Consider the following 22770-nt stretch of genomic DNA (forward strand, 5'->3'; position numbering starts at 1 on the left):
TGTGGAGTTTAATCTGAGAACCCCCTTCTGAGCCACCATGCCCAGCTAATTTTTTTTTTTTTTTTTTTTTGATACAGAAGGAGCCTGGGGAGTCTACATAAATCCAAAGACTCCACATCAGGCACTGGCAGGAAGAATGTGTTGAGCTATGAGGCTTTTCTCGACCTTGCAGGATCAAAAACACAAGGGTGATATAGCAAGTGCACAGTGTCACAAGAGACAGGCGCCAAATCACACATGCTAATCAGAATGCCTGAAGGTTGGCAGAATTCAGGCAGCAATTTCTCTTCCACCGATCTCCACTTGACTTTTCTTGGGAACCAACAGGGAGATGTTGGGTTTGACTATTAATGAGCCAGTACACACTTTATTGGTCCTAAAGCGCATTTGTCATGGCAATTTACATGAGTTAGCACCATGTTTCTAAAGCTTACTATGGAATCTACCAAGCATTTGTTTTAATGAGCTAACACACCCAGAATGACTTATACTTTTTATGGTATTTATTACATATTGTCATAAACACTGTTAACTTAAATTATGGAACCATTTGCACACTAAAAGAAAAAACAAAGTGTTCATCATTAGAGCAAGAAAGAATCTTTAGAGACACACACTCCAGCACTTTGTATTCTGTTGTATATAGAATAAAATCTGGTGGCATTCTTTGTCTCATCTTAGCTAAAAGGAAATTTGAAGATCTGCAACTTGGCTGGGGTCCTGGAAGTCTGGGATGGGCAGGCAAGGACCACGGACTACAGTGGGTTAAATATAGGAACCTTCCATTGGGTAGAACCCACGAGAAAAACCGAACCCATCTTTAGATAAACAGGGAGCCAAGTTATCAATCCTTAATAACTAGGAAGGATAGTCCAAGTCATGGGAAAATTTAAGGATAATATACAGATTAACAGAACCTGGAGAGACTCCTGGAGTAGGGCAAAACATAGCACCAGGCACGTTTCATGTTAGACTGCGCTCTTGGCTGTGTGGCAAGAAGCTCTGTCAACTTGGACTTAAGCTTTTCATAATAGTTACTAATTTCCTGGCTCTTAGTGTACATGTCCACTTGCAACTGGCATAAACTGGTTTTAAAGGCCATACTTTAATGTGATGTGTCTCTCTAGGATTTTCTGGAATGCGAATATTCATCGTCTCCCACATTTCATTAATCTCTCACACTCAAAGCTCTTTCCTGATGATGCTGCCTTCCTGAGAGTTAATGTGAAATGGTGATTTAAGAGTGTAGACTCTGGTTCACCAACAAGCTATTTGTCCTTGGGACACTTCTTAACCTCTGTGTTGTAAGCAAATAACTCAACCTCTGTGCTGTAGGTAAACAGGCATAATAGTAATCTCTTTAGGGTTAGTGTGAGGATTGAGTTATAATATGCCGGGTCCTTAAAATAGTGCCTGGCAATTAATGAATGCTATTTAGGGGTTTCTAATATTTATTAATTTTAATTATGTATCATTCCTCCCCTATTGTCTAAGGCTAGCAATGTGCAGAGAAGCAAGCATGTAACAGCTTGGAGTAAAAAAACTTAACAGCATTTGATTTTCAGCTTAATGGGTTTTTTAAAAATTGTTTTTCATTTCGAAATAAGAGAATGCAACACATTGGTGTAAATAAGCAGAATCCCTTTGAATGCAAACTGATGCAGTTATGTTACATTGGTGACTCAAATTACATAACATTGTTATTACTTTTTTCCACATTTTATTAAGACTATAAACCTTTGGATTGGAAAAAGTTCAATGAACCCCAAATTGAGTAAATGTAAAATTCAAAATCATACAAAACCAATCACTATATCATTTAGAAATATATATATATATATATGAATAAAAACAATAAGTAGGAAAGACAAAATTAACAAAAATTCAGGATTGCTGTTACCCCTGGGGAGAAGAATGGGGGACTCAAAGGCTTTAAGTATATTGGTAAATTTTTTCCCTCAAGGGACCTAAGGAGTAAATAAGTAGTATTATTATTCTTTAAATTGAATATGCAGAAAATATGTTTTTCAAGTATGCTAGATATCACAATAAATAGAAAATAAATTAACGAAGTTCATCCATTCTTTTTATGTGTTACTTATAATAACACAAACCAGAAAGCTGGGAGTCATTCTTGACCACTCCCTCACCAAGCAAATCTAATTAATTATCACATTCTACTTCTCCCTACCTTCACTATCACAATCAGACCCAAGCCACCTTGACTGTCACCAAAAACACTGAAGTCCCTCCTGTCTCTTAAACCCCTGCTTTAATCCAATCTCCGGATAGCAGCCAAAGGAAATGCTTTAAACCTTATCTCTCTTCAACTTGTCTATCTCTCCATCCCCTTTGCTATCAGAAGCAACAGAGTGACAAGTAAATTGCCCAAAGCCACACAGCCAGGAAACAGCAGAGGCAGGACTTTGGGTGATATTGGGAAAGGCTTAGTCACTGCCTCACACAGGGTAATCTCTGGATAAAGGACAGATTTATTTCTCCTTGAATCACTATCTCACCTTCTTTGTCTGCTTAGTTTTCCTTAACTCTGACCTCAAACCACAATTTCCAAGAAATGCCTTCCTAAGCCCCTGGCCCTATTGCAGCAAGTCTCCACTGTTCGTCCTCCCAGCACTTTGTACATTTCTAGTAACATCCCTCCTCCACTGGATTGTGACCTCCACAAGGGTAGGAGCCTCTTTTGCCCACCATCACAGTGCACATCATACACCCTTGCTCACTCTGGTACTCTCCATGTCCATCTCTCAGTGAAAATGATAGGTCACCAACCAGATCTCTCATCTTACATTCCAACAATAAGCAATCTGGTCTGCTGACCCTACCCACAGGGCTGTGTGTGAGACAGGTGGGCTGGGGAACAGAGATCAGCCCTGGCCCATGGAACTCAAGATAGCCTGCTCCATGGAAGGGACCTGGTGCCCAGGTAGAAATGAAAGTGACTTTGGACACCCACGACCTCAATCTCTGGAGCCAGTGAACAGGTCACAAATTAGTCCTTTCTGCTCCTGTTCTTTCAATCATATCCACTCCTCTCACTTGGAGAGGTGGAAGGCATCTGACGTCCACCCCAAGTATGCTGGGGCTACTAGTGACACAGACAAAGGTGGCCAAGCAAGATAAAGTCAGGGTAGGGGTGGGAGGGCAGGAGCAGTCATGGCCAAGGCTGTGGAGCTTCTCCAGAGAGCCGAATACGTTTGATCCTGCTGGGGTCTGGCTCTTTTCCTTGGCAGCACTGAATATGTTTACAATTATTGTCCATGATCTTTCTGCTCCGCAATAGAGGAGCAGAAAGGGTACCTTCATGCTCCTCTGAATTCTTGTGTCCAGCACAGAGCATGACCAAGGGCGTATGTCCAAGAAATGGGTGATGCAGCCAGCCCCCGTGAGTCCTTCAGGTCTTACTCAGGTACTTCATTGAGAAGCCTTTATTCCTTGACACATTTCTTAGTTGTTTTGGTGCTCTTCACCATGGGACCACGTAGCCTTGGTGCTTTGTATTGTGGGCTCAAAAGACATCTGCCGAATGAATGAATGGACACTTGCAGGCTGACTCTCTCCTGAACAGTTGCTAGGTCTAGTGCTCTCTGCCTGGAATCCTCTTTCCTCTTGATTTACTTGCTCAGTTTATTTCAACATTTGAGGGATTACTAGATGCTTACATTATCTTACTGGACTCAAGGGTGATTTCCTTCAGAAGGCCTTTCTGACTCTTTCCTTTAGGGCTCGTCTTCTCCATGGCCACTGTACCTAGGAGGACCTCTCTGCCCCAAGATCACGATGGTACCTTGAGCACAGAAACTAGATTTGATTCATCTCTCTGTAGGCATCATGCGGCCATGCTTGGCACCAGTGTGGGTTCAGGAAACACCTACAGAAGACATTAGCTTTTAGGAGAGAGACAACCACTGAAGCAGACTGATCCTGATTGGGATTCCAGCCCTGCACTTGATAGCATAGCCAAGTTCCTTTCTTCCTATTAGTTTTCTGGGTTAAAACAGCCTACTCAGCCTGGAAATGATGTCTAAACTATCTGGCAGAGTTGCCAGGATAGTCATTATCCCCTCAACCTCAGGAGACAGCAGGGCAGGATAGACTCCCTTAATATCTGGTACTTGGTACTCCAGATAGCTGAGAAAGGTGAGAGCAGGAGGAGAAGTTAGAGTAGAATTCATTCTTTTCTGCCTTAGTCTAAGGTTCTCCTTTCCCTCCACCATCAAAGTCACCTAGAAAACAGAGCCAAAAAACTAAGTACTGATGTTTTATTTGGGGAGGTAAAAACTCAAGACATTATGAGTGAGAAGCAAGGGAGAAAGTAAGAGAAGAAATAATGGGAAGTAATACAAGATGATGTATTACCAGGCTGGGCACTGCTTCATGACAAGCCTTGAGGAGGCACAGCAGTTGTGCCCACCTGCTACTTGGGAAGTCTCCCCATAGACTGTGCTATTTTGGAGAAATGGAACTTTGCCGCAATTCATGGAAGGAAGGAAAGAAGGCAGAATTTATCTGCCTGGCAGTTAGCTGTCTCCCATTTTCCATTAGTCAAATTTTACCCCATAAGTATTAACTCTCCCACACTTCTAGGTTTGCTGGTGCCAAATTGAGATGTCAGATCTCATGCCCTGTGGTAGTGCATTTTATCCATGTCTTTAAAGTGGTGGGAAGAGACACAGACTCTATGCATAGGGCCAGCGAGTGCCAGGGAGGACCTGATATAGTACATATATCCTGTCCAGTACAGTCCAACATTGGTTTTCTCATTTTCTGGAAGAGAACACAAGGCATAGTGATCAAAGATCTTTCCCAAGGTCACATGGTTATTAAGTGGTAAATTTAGGATTTGAGTGCTGCCTGGCTCTGGAAACTGTGGAAGGCCAAGATAAAGAACTTGAATTTTATGTAGCAGGCAAAGAAGTCGCTAAAGGGTTTTAAGCTTGAGAGGGACATGAAATAAAGAGCTTTTTAATGAAGCTCCCAATCTCTACTCTGCCCCACCTTCCTACCTGGCTAAACTCCAGTAGAAACAGGTGGCTGCAGAAGAGTTCGAGCATTGAAGACAAGTTTTGAGAAGTCTCTGGGTCCTGAGCTTCATTTGGGCTTCAAGTATTGCTCCATAATCTTCCTGTGTTCATCCAAGCCTCCACCTACCAAAGAGACAAGCTGGTCAGAGACAGATGTGATCTGGGTAGAAAAGCCAAAATGAGAAGAGACTGACCTAAAGACGAGGAGAAGGAGGACCATCCATCTCTTCATCCTCAGCCTATGCATCTGAAGACCTTGGCATCTGCTGATGAATCCTTTGGTGTTGCCTGAGGTGGTCAGATCTCATAAACTGTCAGCTGCACTGATCATATCTATGTGATCTATATCTGTTGTATATCCACATATTTCACCCAAGCGCATCAGAAGGGAAGAAAGGCCATGTATGTGTAGAGCCTCTTACTTTGGCAGCCTGGTGTGCCACCTGACACTGGCTTAGTTCCTCAGCCACCTGATCCATTTCAGCCTGGTATCAGCTGTACATGGGGACTGTGTGGGGTCCAGATCCACTTCAGGCCAGACAGGAGACCGGTCACCGCAGTGTCACAGGTGGGTGTCCGGAAACCACCACATCCAATATTGCCTTATGGATCAACTACTTCTAGTGAAGTTCTGAAAAACTTAAACAACAATTGCTTACTGATTTGTACCTTCATTACATTTCTGGAATTCAAGCATATAATAAAAATAAGCAAAAAAATACTTTGGCATTTTATAAAAACTAGACATATGTTCTAGGCCCATGCTATTATAATCAGGTCTTTTACTTACATGAGTGTCAGGTTGGCCATTCAAAATCATGTGGGGCAGGGGATAATTCTCTATTTTGTGGGAGCGACTATATAATGTATTATAGGACATCTAGCCTACTGAAGCCCTGCCCTCTAAACACCAGTAGTCCCCTTCTGTCCTTCATCATCATAATAAAAAAGCATCTCCCCAGATTTTCAAAATGCCCCATTGGGGGAATTATTGCCCTAGAAAGTATCCAGGAATGGGAGGCAGCTAGTTGGTGGAGTGAAAGCCACAGAGTGGGCAAGATTGCCCAGGAAGCTCAGAAAGAGTAATAAAAGATCAGGGACAAGGTTAAGTGAAATACAAACATTTAATAAATAGGAAACGGTAAGAAACAGCACGAAAAGACGGGAAACAGAAAGAGAACAAGTTTCAAGGCCAAAGGAGAAGAGGAACAGAAAAGGGCAAATAACGTTTTCTCTAGAGGAGACGTCAATAGTGTCAAATGAAGCAGATAAATTAGGTGAAATGAGGAACTGATGTAAGTCTACTGAATTCGACAGTTAAGAAGTAATTTCTGAATTGTCCCAAGGCTGTCAGTGCAGCCTTTGTGGACTGAGAATGTATTGCAGCAAATTTGAAATTGGACATCAAAACTGGAGACACTGCATTGTCAAATCTTTCTGAAAGGGGGAGAGAGATGAGAATTACGATTGACATGACTCAGTGGATCAAGGCAATTGAATTTTAATTCACATTCCATCGCATTTCCTTCAAGAAGTACCTTATCATTCCATACTTGTAAAATGTAAAAGCAATGCCTGGCTTCAATCAAACTCTAAAGAAATGTGTTTACTTGTTCATTTATTTGCTTTTAAAGCAAAAAATCCTTTCTGATTTAAACAAGTGAGACTTTCTTGAATAAATTCTACAGTGGGAAAGTGAACATGCATAGACCTCTCTCTTCCTCTTCTTGAAGTCCCTGGCAATATCTTTAAGTGTGGTCTGTGTACAGCTACAAACTACAGCTCATGTAAACAGTAGCATGTTTCTTTCTCTTTCCCCAACATTAGCGACTCTGACACTTCTTCTGTTTCTTTCCAGGAGACACAGGTCAATATTGCTGTGTCTGATATCTCATTGCAGAGCTTCACTAGGGCTCTTCACAATAACTACACCTCTTTTCAGAAATGTCAACAATACCTGGGCTGTAAAGAATCTCTTTGCCAAAATGTGTCTTTAGTCTTAAAGTTGAATTGGTAAAGAATAGCATCCTCAGCATTTTACATTAAGAGTAGAAAACTTGAGCATGTTTATATGCCAAAGAGGGCAAGATAAAGAGGGGGAAGCTGATGGAACACGTGTTAAAATGATTCAATGATGAAATAAGGACCTCAAGACTGGAAGAAATTGAACCAAAACTCTTAGGTAGAAGGAGACCTTGACCAGGCACGGTGGCTCACGCCTGTAATCCCAGCACTTTGGGAGACCAAGGTGGGTGGATCATGAGGTCAGGAGATCGAGACCATCCTGGCTAACACGGTGAAACCCCGTCTCTACTTAAAATATAAAAAATTAGCCGGGCATGATGGCAGGTGCCTGTAGTCCCAGCTATTTGGGAGGCTGAGGCAGGAGAATGGCGTGAACCCGGGAGGCGGAGGTTGCAGTGAGCGAGATCGCGCCACTGCACTCCAGCCTGGGCGACAGACCGAGACTCTGTCTCATAAAAAAAAAAAAAGAAGGAAGAAAGAAAGATATAATCACACCTCCAGGGAGTGGGGCTTGGAGGGTGAGATGGTGCTTTCTAGAAGCTCATATAAAAGGGCCATGTCACTTGGGATGCATTAGACTGCAAATAATAGATGTCCTAAGTAAACAATAAAGATTAAACAATAAAGATATTATTATCTCATTTAAGAAGAAATGTATTATCCAGATTTGTTTAATAATAATGTGAAACAGTGAATCGAATTATCTGAAAATGACCATAAAAACTCACTCTCAGTTGCTAGGAAAGCAGGCCGGCTGTCATGAGGGAATGCAGAGTGGTTGCTACCTTCTCTAAGTGGGTGGAACAGTAACCAGCCTAAGCATTCTGTGGAGTGTGACCATAGCCTCCCTTCCCCTAGTATTCCCAGACAATTTTTGTAAACTCATCATTTTCAATAGATGATCCATGGTCCCTAAACCAGCAGCACCCACGTCACCTGGGAACATGTTAGACATGCAAATTCTCAGGGCCACCTCGGAACGCTGAATTAGAAGCCCTGGGGGTGGGGTTCAGTAATCTGTATTTTATCAAGCACTACAAGTTCATGCTAATGGTTAAAAACCACTGCTGTGAACATCTGATACCCAAAATCCAGATGCAGGGACTAGATCATTGAGGGCTTCAAAAGCAATGAAAAGCACTTTACAGAGTCAAGCAGGAGAACAGTTCTGTGTGATACCAATACCATGCTGCCAGTAGCCACACCCCTGGACCCATTTCAAGTTAATTCTCAAATTCAATTAGGAAAAGCAAAGGTTGCTGATTTTTAGCAAATGTTGCACAAATTTGGTCAATCACAAGGGTATTCACAAGAGTATTGCAGAGACAATGCCCTAAAGGTCATGCTGATTCAGTTTTACCTGATAATTCACCTCAATAATATAAATCTGAGAAGTATAGTAACAGAACACAAGACAGACCTAGACTGGCATCCGAGATCTATTTTTGACCATGTGTATCTTAACTTCTCTGAGATAACTTTACTCATAAAGCTCATACACACTGATCTCTTAAAGTTACTATAAGAGAAAGAGGATAACATACACTATACATAGTACAGTGTTTGATGTGTCAGAAGAGCTTAGTAAATGATGTGAAAATAGCTCATTGCTGTGTGGTTTTTGTTGTGAATCTTGTAGTTATTGGTGCCTGGGTGTGATATTGAAGATGTAAAGAGGAGGAATGATAATAGCTGAAGTGAATGTCTTAGAGCTTTCGTAAGAAGTACAGACTGGGAGAGGAGGACACATAAAAAGCTTCCAATGCTGGAGATGCTTAAAATAAATCTTGAAGAATGAGTAAGAGAGAGAAGAGGCTTGAGGAAAGGTGATTCAAAGCTGAGGACACAACGTGGATATTGGCATGGAGGCACAAACAACTCTGCCTTTTAGGGAATATCTAAGGAGTATGGTTTGGATGAAGAGTAGGACCGATGACAAAGAGAGGGATGAGATGAAATTGTAGGCTAAGCCGGGGTCCTGACATGAAGACCCTACTTGGTCTACCTAAGGAAGGATATATATTTGAAGAAAATGTGAGGACTGGTGGGTTTTTAGCAGGAAAAAGAGATCTGCTTTCAAAACCCTATAGAAGCTAAAGGGAGGAGAATGTATAGAAATAAAGAAGAACTTGGTGTCAGAGGACTTGTTTGCAGTTTGTCATCATGAATCAGGAGAGCAAAATGAGGGCCTGAGAAAAGCCATGAGGGGAGAGTAAGTGATTACCCTGAGATATTTTAATTAAAAAAAAAGTTTTCTGACAGATAACAGAATCCTGATTATCAAGACTTCCCACATTAAGAAAAAAAGAATAAATGGAATGGACTCTGAACATGTCTTATGTGACTATCAATGTGCCAGGAACAAATGTGACTTGGTTCTTGAGTTTAACACCTTACAGCATCACAGGGAGAACAAGGCACACGTGCCATGCACTGTTAGGAAAAGTCAAATTAAGTTATGTGCTAAATGCTAGTAGGTGTGCTTGAGACACAACTAAAGCAAGGTCTTGAAAGATCTATTCTGGCCCCAACCCCAGAGTCCCAAGATATAGTTTCAACTTTGTCATTGCCTTGGAGAGTGGTGACCTTCACTGTCCCATTTGGGTCTTATTTTTCTCCTTTATACAAATGACAAGATTGATTTGAATTGAAAAGATAAGAAAATGACCCAGGCAATGCTTCTCCAAACAGAGCTTATGCCTGCAAACTGTCATACTGAAAGTCACAGAATAGAAAATAGGTGTCATCTTCTGATAATAAATAATTCAGATACTATCCTTCTGTTGAAATAAATGTAGACACAATGACTTTTGCATATAATGGAAATATTCATACATTTTAAAGATGAAACACAAAGCTTCAAAGACGTATCTAGCTTGCAAGGTATAATAGACTGACTTCTAAGATGGCCCTCAATGATTTACACCTCCTGGCATATACATCCTTTTGCATTTCCCGTCCCTTGAGTATATGCTAACCCTAGTCACAGAAAAAGAAATAATTAGTAGAAGACAACCTGCAGGATGGGAGAAAATATTTGCAATCTATACATACAACGAGGGTCTTGATATGGTTTGGACCTGTGTCTCGCCCAAATCTCATGTCACAGTGTAATCCCCAAAGTTGGAGATGGGGCCTGAAGGAAGGTGATTTGTTCATGGAGATGGTTTCTCATGAATGGTTTAATACCATCCCCTTTGTACTGTCCTCATGATAGTGAGTGAGTTATCATGAGATCTTGTCATTTTTAAAGTGTGTAACACCCCCCTCTGTCTCTTCCTTCTGATCCAGCCATGTTTGAAAGTTTCTTGAGGTCACCCCAGAAGCCAAGCAGATGCCAGCATAGTGCTTCCTTTACAGCTGCCAAACCGTGAGCTCATTAAACCTCTTTGCTTTATAAATTACCCAGTCTCAGGTATTTCTTTATAGAAATGTGAGAATGGACTAATATAGGTCTTATATCCAGAATTTACAAAAAACTCAAACAACTCAACAAAAAACCCCAAGTAATCTCATTAAAAGTGGGCTAAAGACATTAATAGACACTTTTTAAAAGAATACAAATGGCCAACGAGCATACGAAAAGATGTTCAACATCACTAATTATCTGAGAAATGCAAATTAAAATCATAATGAGATACCATTTTACACAAATCAGAATGGCTATTACTAAAAAGACAAAAAATAACAGATTTGTCAAAATTTTGGAGAAAAAGGAGCTCTTATACACTGTTGGTGGGAATGTAAATTAGTACTATCTCTATGGAAAATAGCATGGCTAGTTCTTAAACAACTAAAAATAGAACTATCATAGAATCTAGCAATTCTACTACTGAATATCCATCCAAAGGCAGGAAAAAATCATAAAAAGATACCTGCATTGGTATATTTTTCTTAGCACAATTCACAATAACAAAGATACAGAATCAACCTAAGTATACAACAATGGAAAATTAGATTAAATGAGGTATATATACCCAGTGAAATACTATTCATTCATAAAAAAGAATGTCTTTTACAGCGACATGCATGGAACTGAAAGCCATTATCTTAAGTGAAACAACTCTGACACAGAAAGAAAAATACCAAACATTCTTGCTTGTAAGTGGGAGCTAAAGAATGTGTAAACATGGAAACAAAGAGTAAAATGATGGACAATAAAAACCTAGAGGGGTGCTGGGGTGGCAGGGGGGTCATGATGGGAGGTCACTTGGTGAGTTCAATGTGCATTGCTCCAGTGAAAGCCTTGACTTCACCACAACGAAATATATCAATGTACCAAATTGCACTTACACCCCATGAATGTATATATTTTTTTAAAAAGGGAATATAATAGAATACAGCAAAATTAATAGAAATAAATTTACAAGTTTGGGTTAGAAAAAAACTAGAAACTCTCACTCTCTCTCTCTTTCCTCTCATTTAATCCCACCGATGAAGCCAGTTTTCATGTTGTCAGCTGCCCTACTGAGATGACCACCTGGTCAGAAACAGCCAGCAAAGAACTAAAGCCCTCAGTCAGACCACCCACAAGGACTGAACCCTGCCAATGACTAGATGCATGAACTTGCAAGCATATTCTTCCGTATTTGAGTCTTGAAATGATTGCAACCCTGGCTGACCCTTTGATTGTAAGAGATCCAGTGACCCCAGATAAGGTGTACCTGGATTTCAGCCCCATGGAAATGATGAGATAATATAGGTTTGTTATTGTGGTAATCTGTTATGCAATGCAACATACCCAAGGGATCACTTTGGGCTGTGGTCAGAAACACCCACTAAAATAGTCTCTCCCTTGTCTCTGCCCTTAGCAGCAGTTGGTGGAAATGTCTATGAAACATCCTTAAGAAGAGCAACATTTAATTAGGTGAGGGTAAGTGAAGGGGTGTTCCATTGAAAGTGTGACTCCTCAGATTCCAGATCTGTAGAAAAAAAACTTCTCTGGGTGGGAAGGAGTTTATTTCTGCTGCTCTTTCTCAATAATTTTTTTGAAATAAATGAAAGTAAGGGAGATTTGTAAAGACTGTCTTTGGAGATAATAAGTGAAATTATTATTGGCATTCATAACTCAAAGACAAAGTGGATGAAGATGTGTAATGTGAATGTAAACTGTGACATTTTTTTTTTAATTTATTTTTTATTATTATTATACTTTAAGTTCTAGGGTACATGTGCATAACGTGCAGGTTTGTTACATATGTATGCTTGTGCCATGTTGCTGTGCTGCACCCATCAACTCGTCAGCACCCATCAACTCGTCATTACGTATGTTTATTGCGGCACTATTCACAATAGCAAAGACTTGGAATCAACCCAAATGTCCATCAGTGACAGACTGGGTTAAGAAAATGTGGCACATATGCACCATGGAATACTATGCAGCCATAAAAAAGGATGAGTTTGTGTCCTCTGTAGGGACATGGATGCAGCTGGAAACCATCATTCTTAGCAAACTATCACAAGAACAGAAAACCAAACACCACATGTTCTCACTCATAGGTGGGAACCGAACGATGAGATCACTTGGACTCGGGAAGGGGAACATCACACACCGGGGCCTATCATGGGGAGGGGGGAGGGGAGAGGGATTGCATTGGGAGTTATAACTGTGAAATTTTTATATGTGTTTTATTTCACTTTAACGTGGAAGTGTGGGTTGGCAGACAGACGTATATGGGTGGCAGATATTTCTTACAATTAGCAGAAATTATTTACTAGTTTGTGTTTATCATAGGAAAAATGGAGGTTCTAGAGCAGGACAACCTGAGTTAAAATTCCAGCTCATCTTCTCACTAGTAGGGCTAGTAAATTGTCTCTGTTTCTTCCTCTGTAGAATGAGTAGAATAATAATAATAATAATAATAATAATAATACCTCTTTATTGGTTTGTTGTAAGGATCAAATGAGTTAATTTTTGACATGTTGCATAAATTATCTATTACTACATCTATGTAACAAACAACCCTCAAACTTAGTGGCTTAAAACAACAATGTCTTTTTGCTTATGAGTCTACAGGTAATCTGGATGGCTCTGCTGATCTGAACTAGTATTGGTAGATCTCAGCAGGACTGGCTCAGGAGTCTGAGGTCAGCTGGTGGATTGGCTGGGGGTTGGTTTCTCTAGGTGGTCTCATTTACATTTTCTGGCAGTTGGGTAACTGTTGGTTGGGGTGATAGAATTTGCATGGGCCACATGTCTCAGATCTTTCAGTAGCCTACCTTGAACTTGTCCATAAGGTAGCAGCAGTATTCCAAAAGAAAAAGAGGAAGCATGCAAGACTCTTGACACCTAGGCTTCTAACTGGCACAACACCACTTCTGCCTTGTTTTATTGGTCAAAGAAAACCACAAGGCCAGCCTAGACTCTACCACTTGATAGGACTATAAGTTCATACGACAAAGGGAAGGGAATAATTGTCACTATCTTTGCCAACAATCCTCCATAGTTGTTGGAACTGAAATGTTAGCTATTGTTACTATGATTAGATGAGGCTGTGGCATAATAATAAATAAAATCCTAGAATATCAGAGTTTTAAGAGCCTTCAGAGAACAATTAGTTTATATATTCAATGTTTTTATTGTATAAATAGGAAATGTAAGGAAAGCCATTTGTTTTAGGTTTCTTGTTTAATGATAAGCTTGGACTAAAACCCAAATCTTCTGACACCTGGGCAATATTCTTCTCAAAGACTCCGAACCCTAATATATATGACTATCTATGAATGTACATGACTGCATTATTATTATTTATATATATACATGTAATTATAGTCATATTTTTACTTAGTCTACAAAATATTTTCTAGATATTTGCTTCTTTACTTGTTAGTTTAAGGCATCTGAATGCAAAGATTTTGTTTTGTTTTTTGTGTGTGTGTGCTGATTGTATTCAGCGACGCCTAAAGGATGCTATCAAGAATCTTTGGACAAGGATCACAGAATGTTGAATTGAAAACATTTCCCAAAGCCCCAAGACATATTTCAACACTCACCTCCAGAAACCATTGTTGCATGGCTGCCCAAGATAAGACTGGCCCTATTTTATAATTCAGCTTTACTTCGGGGCAGAGGGAGTGAGGCAGAACATCATAAACCCAGCCAATGGAATGTGTTATAAAAGCCCTTGTTCTTTCACCCTAAGGACAAGCTGTGGAGAAATGATATGGGAAATGTGGATATAGAGTCCCTGCTTCGAGAGAGCAGTGAATTCTTAGAAAAGTCAGTGCAATCCTCCCAGTGACTGTAATTGCCATGGAAGCCCAGAGGGCTACGCATGGAGACACAATTGTGTTTGCTGCTGCTGTTGTTGTTGTGTTGCCATTTTTGGTTGTTGCTCTAATGGTCCTCGCCACATGGCATGGTGTCATTCATACATTTGGGGAATATCTCAATAATGGGGAGCCAAGTGTTTTTTCCTTGTGTGTTGCTTTTGTCAGGATGATCTAGATCATGCTACAGTAACAATCAATTCCCAAACCCCAATACATTAAAACAAGAAATGTGTGTTTCTTACTGTCGTGAAATACTCATTATGGATAAACTAGAAGCTGTACTGTTTCTCTCTTCAGTGCTCAGGTTGGTAGAACAGCCCACTCAAAATAACTGCAGATTGTTGTGGCAGAGAAGACAAGATAGCGATTGAGAACTGGTTCTAAGGTGTTTTCCCGAAAGTGGTTGGTAAAGCAACTCCTACAGCCATGCCTAACTGCAAGGGAAGAGAGAAGTACAATTTTACAAGATGCCTAGAAAAAAAACCCAGAAACTGTAATACTTTGAGGAATTTGAATGTCTACTAGGCACATACCATCAAGTTAAGGTTACATTAGAGGCTAATGAGTGGCAGGTATATGAATATGTGCATCAACATTAAACCCTCAGATTTTATTACAAAGCTTACAATGTCCCATTCTCTTTAGGCAGATGAGATTCTCCCTCGTTTCACTCCTACTTATTAGAAAGATACAGACAAGGCAGTAAGACTTCTGTTCATGGGTAATCTCTTCTTTACTCCCATCCCATGGTAACCACCTCATCTGCTATTTTTATGGGATTTTGTTTCACGAAATTCCTTCTCTCTTCTGTATCTCTAGACATGTCATGTATCTGGTGTCCCCACTCCCAGCGATCACCCTTTCTCTACCCATCTTTTCACAATCAAGAATCTTAAGCATACTCAGAAGCAACTCTGTTCACTCTCTAGTCTCACATTCATCACATTTTCAGGTTCTACTCATACTCTAAGGGGAGAGAGTAAGAAAAGGGTGAGAGTCAATGAGGTCATCTTAGAATTCTGCCTGCCACACCAAAGGCCAAAGAACAAGAAATGTCAAGTGTAGGTGGGAGCACTATTTCACTTGCTTAAAATCTCTAATCCAATAGGATAACACCTGTTGAACAGAAAAAAAAAGTGAATGAATGAGCCCATGACTGAGGCCTCTGAATCATTCTCTATAAGGCTACCTTTATCCCTAACAGGTAGTACCTGTAGTACTTGTTAGTAGTACCCTGGGGGAATGTACTACCTGTTAGGGGTAGACTACCCAGACAGCATGGATATCTTGGTCATCTGAAAATCCTGGCACCCCAACAGGAATGCTTCTCACTGTCTTACCCTCAATGTGGCATAATGCCCTGGCATAAAACCTCTGCCACTGGATGGTCAGAGTTCACGTTCCACCTATCCTTTTACTATTTTGTCATGCTATCCAAAGTCACTGAACCTCACGTAGACTTAGCCTTTTTTTTTTTTTTGTAAATATAACAATAATAACTGCCTCATAGTGTTTTCACAAAGATTAATTAAAATGTTGTAAGCACACATCTAGGCACACACTGAGTGCTCAACAAATGTTAGTTACCATTGTTATTATTGCTGTTGTCACTTTCACCTATTCCTTTAAATCATCAGCACCTTGTTGCTCACCTCTTTTCTTTTTCCTCCAATTAGTCTTCTTCTTTCACAGAAACAATCAGAAGCCTCTTACATTTGCTAAAGTGCTGATACCAACAAAACAAAATCACCTCTTAGCCAGCTCACTCTCCCAAAAAGTAGTAGGATGAATTTGTGTTCCCTCCCCACCACCCACTTCCTGGAACTAGACCACAAGGCAGAAACTAGAACACGGGGGCTGAGAAGGCCTTTTATTTTGTTTGTTTGAATACAGTGATGTGGATAGAAAGGGCCTAAAGAGAGGCTAAAGGTCTCAAAAAGAAAATCACAGATGGTTTATTAGAAATGGCTTTTCCATTAACCATCTGTGTGACCTTGGGCATGTTGTACTTCACCACTGCAGTCCTGTGTCCACTCCTTTGCAGAAAGAGGAGCTTACCCTGTGAGATCTGGCATCTCATACTGACATTCTGACATCCATGGTATGAGGGCAGCACTGCAAACAGCCCAGAGCCTCCTGTGCAGGAATGGAACACACATTGTCCTGATGGCTGAGGAAGGCTCGGCTCATTGATTTGACCAGCCTTGTATTGCCAGCAAAGAAAATGGTACCTCCCTCCGTGAGACAAAGCTGAAAGTCATGGAGCAGAAAGGCAGCAGAAATGGAAACTCATTGATACCAATACTCTCCAGGTCTATAATACTACATTGGATTCTACAGAGCCCTTCCATGTACATCATCAATCTGGATTTCACAAACAATGGCATGGGGTAGGTAGAGTGGTTATTAGTATCTACATTTGTGAGAGGCCTACGTTCAGGCCTCTGCCCAAGATGAGAGCAAAGGCTAAGACCCAGATGTAGCATGGTAAACAAGTTAAAGAGATTTTAGGTCTATAGCCTTAGATTTTTGTCTATTGTCTCTCTGCTAGTTGACCTTGGAACAAGACCTTTTACAAATTCTCTACTCTGAGATTTGCACTTTCCTGGCCTATAGAGGAGGAATAATAATAATAATAACTAAAACATCAAAGGGTGATTGCAAGGTCCACATCAGATCGTGTATATGATTCCACTACACTGACTATAAAATGGTGAGCTTAGTTAGTTTTTTTGAATTGCCGTGGCACCTGGCACTGCATTGTACTCACTCTTCCAGAAATGATCACCCATAGACAGGCAAAATAATCTACATCATGTGTCTGGCAGATTTATATTCCTGAAGCTACTCCTTCATCTACCTCATTCTATGTGTCACGTCACAGGCTTAGCAAAACCCTTACACTTCTCTCCCCAAATCTATATCCCTATCTTAAAAACTATCATAAGCTTCAACCTCACCAATGACTTTTATGGTGATTAGACCCTCTTAATTCAGCCACTGCCCCCTCCACTGAACTCAGAGATGGATGGTGGCCTGTCAATCTGTCCAATTGGGTAATATCTACCTTGGTAGAGAGACATTACCTACCTGATTATTAGCAGGCCACAAGAAACAGAAGGAACACACACTTGGGAGGCGTAAAAATAAGTAATTCCAACTCTAAGCTGTTGGAACTTTAAATTATTTTGAGCCTTAAAGGAATAAGATCACAGGGCCTGAGTCAGGTGATAGGCAGCTGCAACATAGGCAGCTGTAAACTTTGTTTTTCTTACTATGGATTAGCCTCCTCCCTCACCTATAGTGTTTTGTAAAATGTAAATGACTAAAGGGCACCAGGGAAGGGAAGACCCCCTACCCTCTTATTGTTGATTTTTGTTATACAGTAACTTCCCTCTTACCTCTCTCAGACGAAGACCACGGCTGTCAAATTATCTAATCTAGCAGTCCCAACCTTTTTGACACTAGGGACGAGTTTCACAAAAGATAATTTTTTCATGGGCAGGGGTAGAGTGGGAGAGATGGTTTCGAGATGAAACTGTTCCACAAGAAGTATGCAACATAGGTCCCTCACATGCACAATTCACAGTAGGGCTCATACTCCTATGAGAATCTAATGCCACCGCTGATCTGACAGGAGGCAGAGCTCAGGGGGTAATGCTTGCCCAACCACTCTCACCTTCTGCTGAGTGGTCCAGGATCACTGGTCTGTAGCCCAGGTCTTGGGGACCTCTGGTCTACTGGAAGGTTAAACATACTCTTTTAAATTGGAAAGGAAATGAAAACTGGTTGTACAGAAAAGAAAAACTGTAACTAATTAAATTGTTGTAACCCATAAACCAGCCTTGTATAGAAAATGTTGTAATCCTGTTAAATTTTTTTGTTTGTTTTCTTCCTTCATAGGCAAAATCTTAACTTTTAACTTCAAAGAACTGACTTCACTTCTCTGATGTCTGTGTTTTCCAGGTGGCGATTCCCAGCTTTTTATGTGAATACCCTCTTTAAACTGGATTCTGATCTTTCTGATTATTTCTCTCCCAGCTCTGCCACTGGCCTGCTGGGTGACTTTGGTGAAGTCACTGAATCCATCAGAAGCACAGTTTCCTTTTCTACAAAGTAGACAATACAATTCCTGTCCTCCAGTCCAACAGATTTCTAGGCATCAATAATGGAGGTGTTGTAGAATCGCTTTGTGAATTCATGTGCTGCAGAGACAGTCCTTGTTCATGATTTGTTGTTTAAATATTGTAATTTTGTTTGATTGTTTACTGAAGTCATGTCTGAAAACTCCCATCTGTAACTAATCTCTGACTCAATGAACTTCCATGGTAATGTTTTAAGAGAGAAAAAGAAAGAAAAATCATATTCTGGATACCTACTAAAAGCTAGGTAATATATTAAATTTACTTGTATTGCTTATCTCATTTTAGTCCCACAACAACCCTCTGAGGAAAATAGGATTCTCTCTTCCCAGAAGGTAAGTGACTCTCTTGGGTTTCTGGTCTGAGTGACCACAGGCTTAGTGATGCCAATGACAGACAAAGGAGGACTCATGGGCTCTGAGCAGATCCTGGGGGTTACTTGCTGATACACCCAGAGGGAGCTGTCCTGCAGGCAGGCAGAACTCAGGTCTGCACCTGGAAGGGGTCTTGGCTAAGGCTGGACACTTGTGGGTCATTCATGAGGAGGAAAATGAGACTGAGTGTGTGAATGTGGTCAATCAGGGAAAACGTACAGACTGAAATATGGAGACTACAATGGAATACTTGGGACTAATATTTAAAAAATGGACTGAAGAAGAGAATGAGATGGAGAAGATTCAGGAACTGCTAGAGAAGCAAGGGGAGTGTGACAGTGAAGAAAGATCTCACTTAACATTAGGCTTTTGGAAATGGCAACTCCAAACAAAACGATGTGTGACAAAACCAATTTTACCACAGGCTAATTGATATTAACAAGACTTAAGTTTGTACTCCATATTCTGGTCAGAAAAACATCATTATGCTTCTAAATGGAAACTCCAAATACTTCTAATATTAAACGTTGACATAAACATGAGATATGCATGTGTTGAAGAAAGATGAATAAAAACAAGTTAGATAATCATTTACTCATTTATTCTAGTACAGGGTCTTGGGTGGCTGCAGCCTGTCCCAGCAGCTCAGGAGCCAAGTGGGACCCAACCCTGGCCAGGATGCCATCCCATCACAGCGCACATTCATGCCCACATCCACACTCCTTCCGACTGGGACCACTGAGACACACCAACAAACCTAATGTGCACAGTTTTGACGTGTGGAAGAAACTGGAGTACTCAGAGAAAACACATGCAGACACAGACCTGGGGAGGACTTGCAAACTCCATACAGACAGTGGCCCCAGCTGGGCATCAGATTTTTTTCATAAACGTTATAATGAAACATTGTTGAATTAAACAGCATTATTTGAGAAATTGCTACATGCCGCTGCTGAATTCAGCAAGAGGAATTTCAAATAAGAGGAAGAGTTTGACGATGCTTACAATTGTTTGATTTTTATAATATAAGGATTAAAAAATGTCCAGTGAATTTGGCAGTAACTTCACTAACCACAGGGAGGCCATCTTCAGTGGAGTGGTGGCAGAGGAAGGCTGCATCACTGCGATTTAAGGAATGAGTGGGAAGGGAGGAGCATGCAGAGAGAATTAGTTGACAACTCCATGAGAAAGTACAGACTGGTGAGTGATAACCAGGAAAGGATGAAGCCTCCAGGGAGAGGGTTGTGCATGCAAAATGGCTGATAAACTTACAGAAAGTCAGCAGTTGTTTGCAGAGGAATGGTGAATCTGGAGTCCTGACATCTTGTGCACTACTCAGAGATAGCTGAAGAAATGTGGTTCCAGCAGCCCAAAGCTGAAAAGAGACATTGGTGAGCTACAGCACATCCAACAAAAGTGATGAACATAAGAAAGTAGTTCAACATTTCCGATGATGCACATATGCACAATACACACAAAACACATATACAACATATGCTTCACACACACATTGAGCACACAGCACACACAACACAACACACAAACACATATACAACACATGCATATTACACACATACAACATGCATAAACCATGTATACAATGCATCATATGCACATCAGACACACATTACATACACAGCACATCCAGTACAGGTAAAACACACATACAATATACATCCACCCACTAGACAACACACACAGCATATATGGGACACACATGTGCATATATGCACCACATACTTGTATGCACAAAACATCCACATAACACACACACACACACGTACACACACACACACACACAGAGTAGAATTGCCTAGCAAGCCAAGGATGTACATACCATAGTCCCAGCAAGAAGCATGGGAGGAAGGGAAGAGACTGATGTGTACTAGTCTTGGAAAGGCTACAAGCTCATGTGTTTAATCAAGCAGAGAGAAGAGAAGGCAACCAAGAAAAAAAGCATGAGAACAATATGTGCTCACCTTCAATCTTTGCCAGTGCAAGCCACAGTACCATTGTGGGAGCAGAAACTGTAACCCTCTGAGCATACCCTTGGGTGTCCAGCACTGAACTGGAGTGAACTACTATTCCTTTACAAAAAAGAAAAGACACTCAAACTGTCCCCCCCCCCTTTTTTAATTTGCAATAAATGAGTGGTCTCTTGGAAACTCTCACATGTCTACTTCAAATGTGCTGTTTGAAATGCTGAATATAAATCATTGTACTATAAAGACACATACACACATATGTTTATTGCAGCACTATTTACAATAGCAAAGACAGGGAACCAATGCAAATGCCCATTAACGATAGACTGAATAAGGAAACTGTGGTACCTATACACCATAGAATACTATGTAGCCATAAAAAGGAATGAGATCATGTCCTTTGTGGGGACATGGATGAAGCTGGAAGCCATCAGCCTCAGCAAACTAACACAGGAAAAGAAAACCAAACACCACATGTTCTCACTCTTAAATGGGAGCTGAACAATGAAAATACATGGACACAGGGAGGGGAACAACACACACTGGGGCCCATTGTGGGTGGGGGTGAGGGGAGGGAACCTAGAGGGTGGATTAATAGGTGCAGCAAACCACCATGGCACATGTATATAACAAAGCTCCACGTTCTGCACGTGTAACTTGGAACTTCAAGTTAAAAAAAAAAAAAAGAAAAAAGAAATGCTGAAGTCATAGGGAGACCATTACATATAGTCTCTACAGACTCAATTCCTGTTGATAGAAAAAAGAGACTCAAACAAAGGGCACTGGGCCAAACCTGAGGTAGAAAGAAAAGACGTTTTCTGCCATTGATGGGTATCATCATTTCATAATAAGGCCACCCCTCCATGATGAGTCTTGGAAAGTGTTTTGTTTTATCTGACTGAGTTCTTTTTTGTTTCCTACATAGGAAGAATCCCAGACAAACGTGAAAATTCATTCTTTTCCTTGTTGTCTCCAGTGAAAAGAGATGGGGATGAGGGAGAAATTTACCATTTACTCTTTTTTTTTTTTAAAAGGTTTTTCCTATTTTCTTATTCCCCACTGAGTAAAAAACTCTGGAAATGGTCTCCAGGTTCTCAACAACAATATTCTGTTTTCATTTTTTACCGCATTTTCTTTCTTTCCCAGGTCTCTTCTGACAGTGCCAAGTTGCACACTGGGTTGTCATAGAATGTTCTGAAGTTGTGTAAAAGGAACTGGCACAAAGGAAAAGAAAATTTTTTCTCCTACTCTGCTTAAATTAGTCATTGTCTCCAGCAGCGATATCCATTTCCTGTTACTTTCCTGGTCTGGCTTCCTTTTTTTTTCCTGCAGATATTCTGATTTGAGCTCAGTGCATACATTCACCCCAGAAGTTCCCAGGATGCCAAGAAAGATCCTTGCCAACAGATCTTATCATGTTCCTCTTGAAATGGTTTTGTCATTCTTTGGATGACTGTGGAACATCTAGTCTCATACATGCCTATTTTTTTTTATTGGGTTTCTGCACAGTCACAACCCAATAATGCACAATGGTAAGATGTCCCAACTGACACAAAACTAAAGAGTCAAAATACCCTCTGTTGTCAATCTCTGCCTAGCTCAGAAGCTGTTTCAAGATTTGCCTTGAGTTCAAAGAATTGGCCCAAGGTGCATTTATCTTTGAAAATACATGTTCTGTTCAGTGCTTCTTCCTTTCTCCTGGGAAAGTCCTGGCTTGTGTCTATCGCCCAGGAGTAACCATTTATAGCACCCATTTCATTCTCACAAGTGTCTCAGTTTGCACAAGTTCCATAGCCAGCAAGGATACAGTATACATCGGAGACACAAAGATAGAAAAGACAGTATCCTTGCCTTAGAGGAGCTCAGTCTTTTTAGAAAGACAGGCAAGTAGATGATTATAATATAAGAGCTAAGATAAATATACTAATAG

At 40.6% G+C, this 22770-nt stretch overlaps 1 long non-coding RNA gene across 1 annotated transcript in view; it reads right to left on the reverse strand.

The window, feature by feature from the left end:
* The window catches only part of LOC105542538, a 29167-nt gene extending 7018 nt beyond the window's left edge, over nt 1-22149 (reverse strand). The window contains exons 1-3 of the long non-coding RNA XR_001006482.1: nt 21966-22149; nt 5465-5681; nt 5025-5165 (exon numbers count right to left, since the gene is read on the reverse strand). This is a non-coding gene — a long non-coding RNA (uncharacterized LOC105542538). The remainder of the gene's footprint in view (nt 1-5024; nt 5166-5464; nt 5682-21965) is intronic.
* Between the last annotated feature and the right edge of the window lie 621 nt (nt 22150-22770).

This window comes from Mandrillus leucophaeus, unplaced genomic scaffold (assembly GCF_000951045.1).
Source record: "Mandrillus leucophaeus isolate KB7577 unplaced genomic scaffold, Mleu.le_1.0 Scaffold261, whole genome shotgun sequence".
Classification (NCBI taxonomy): Eukaryota; Metazoa; Chordata; class Mammalia; order Primates; family Cercopithecidae; genus Mandrillus; species Mandrillus leucophaeus.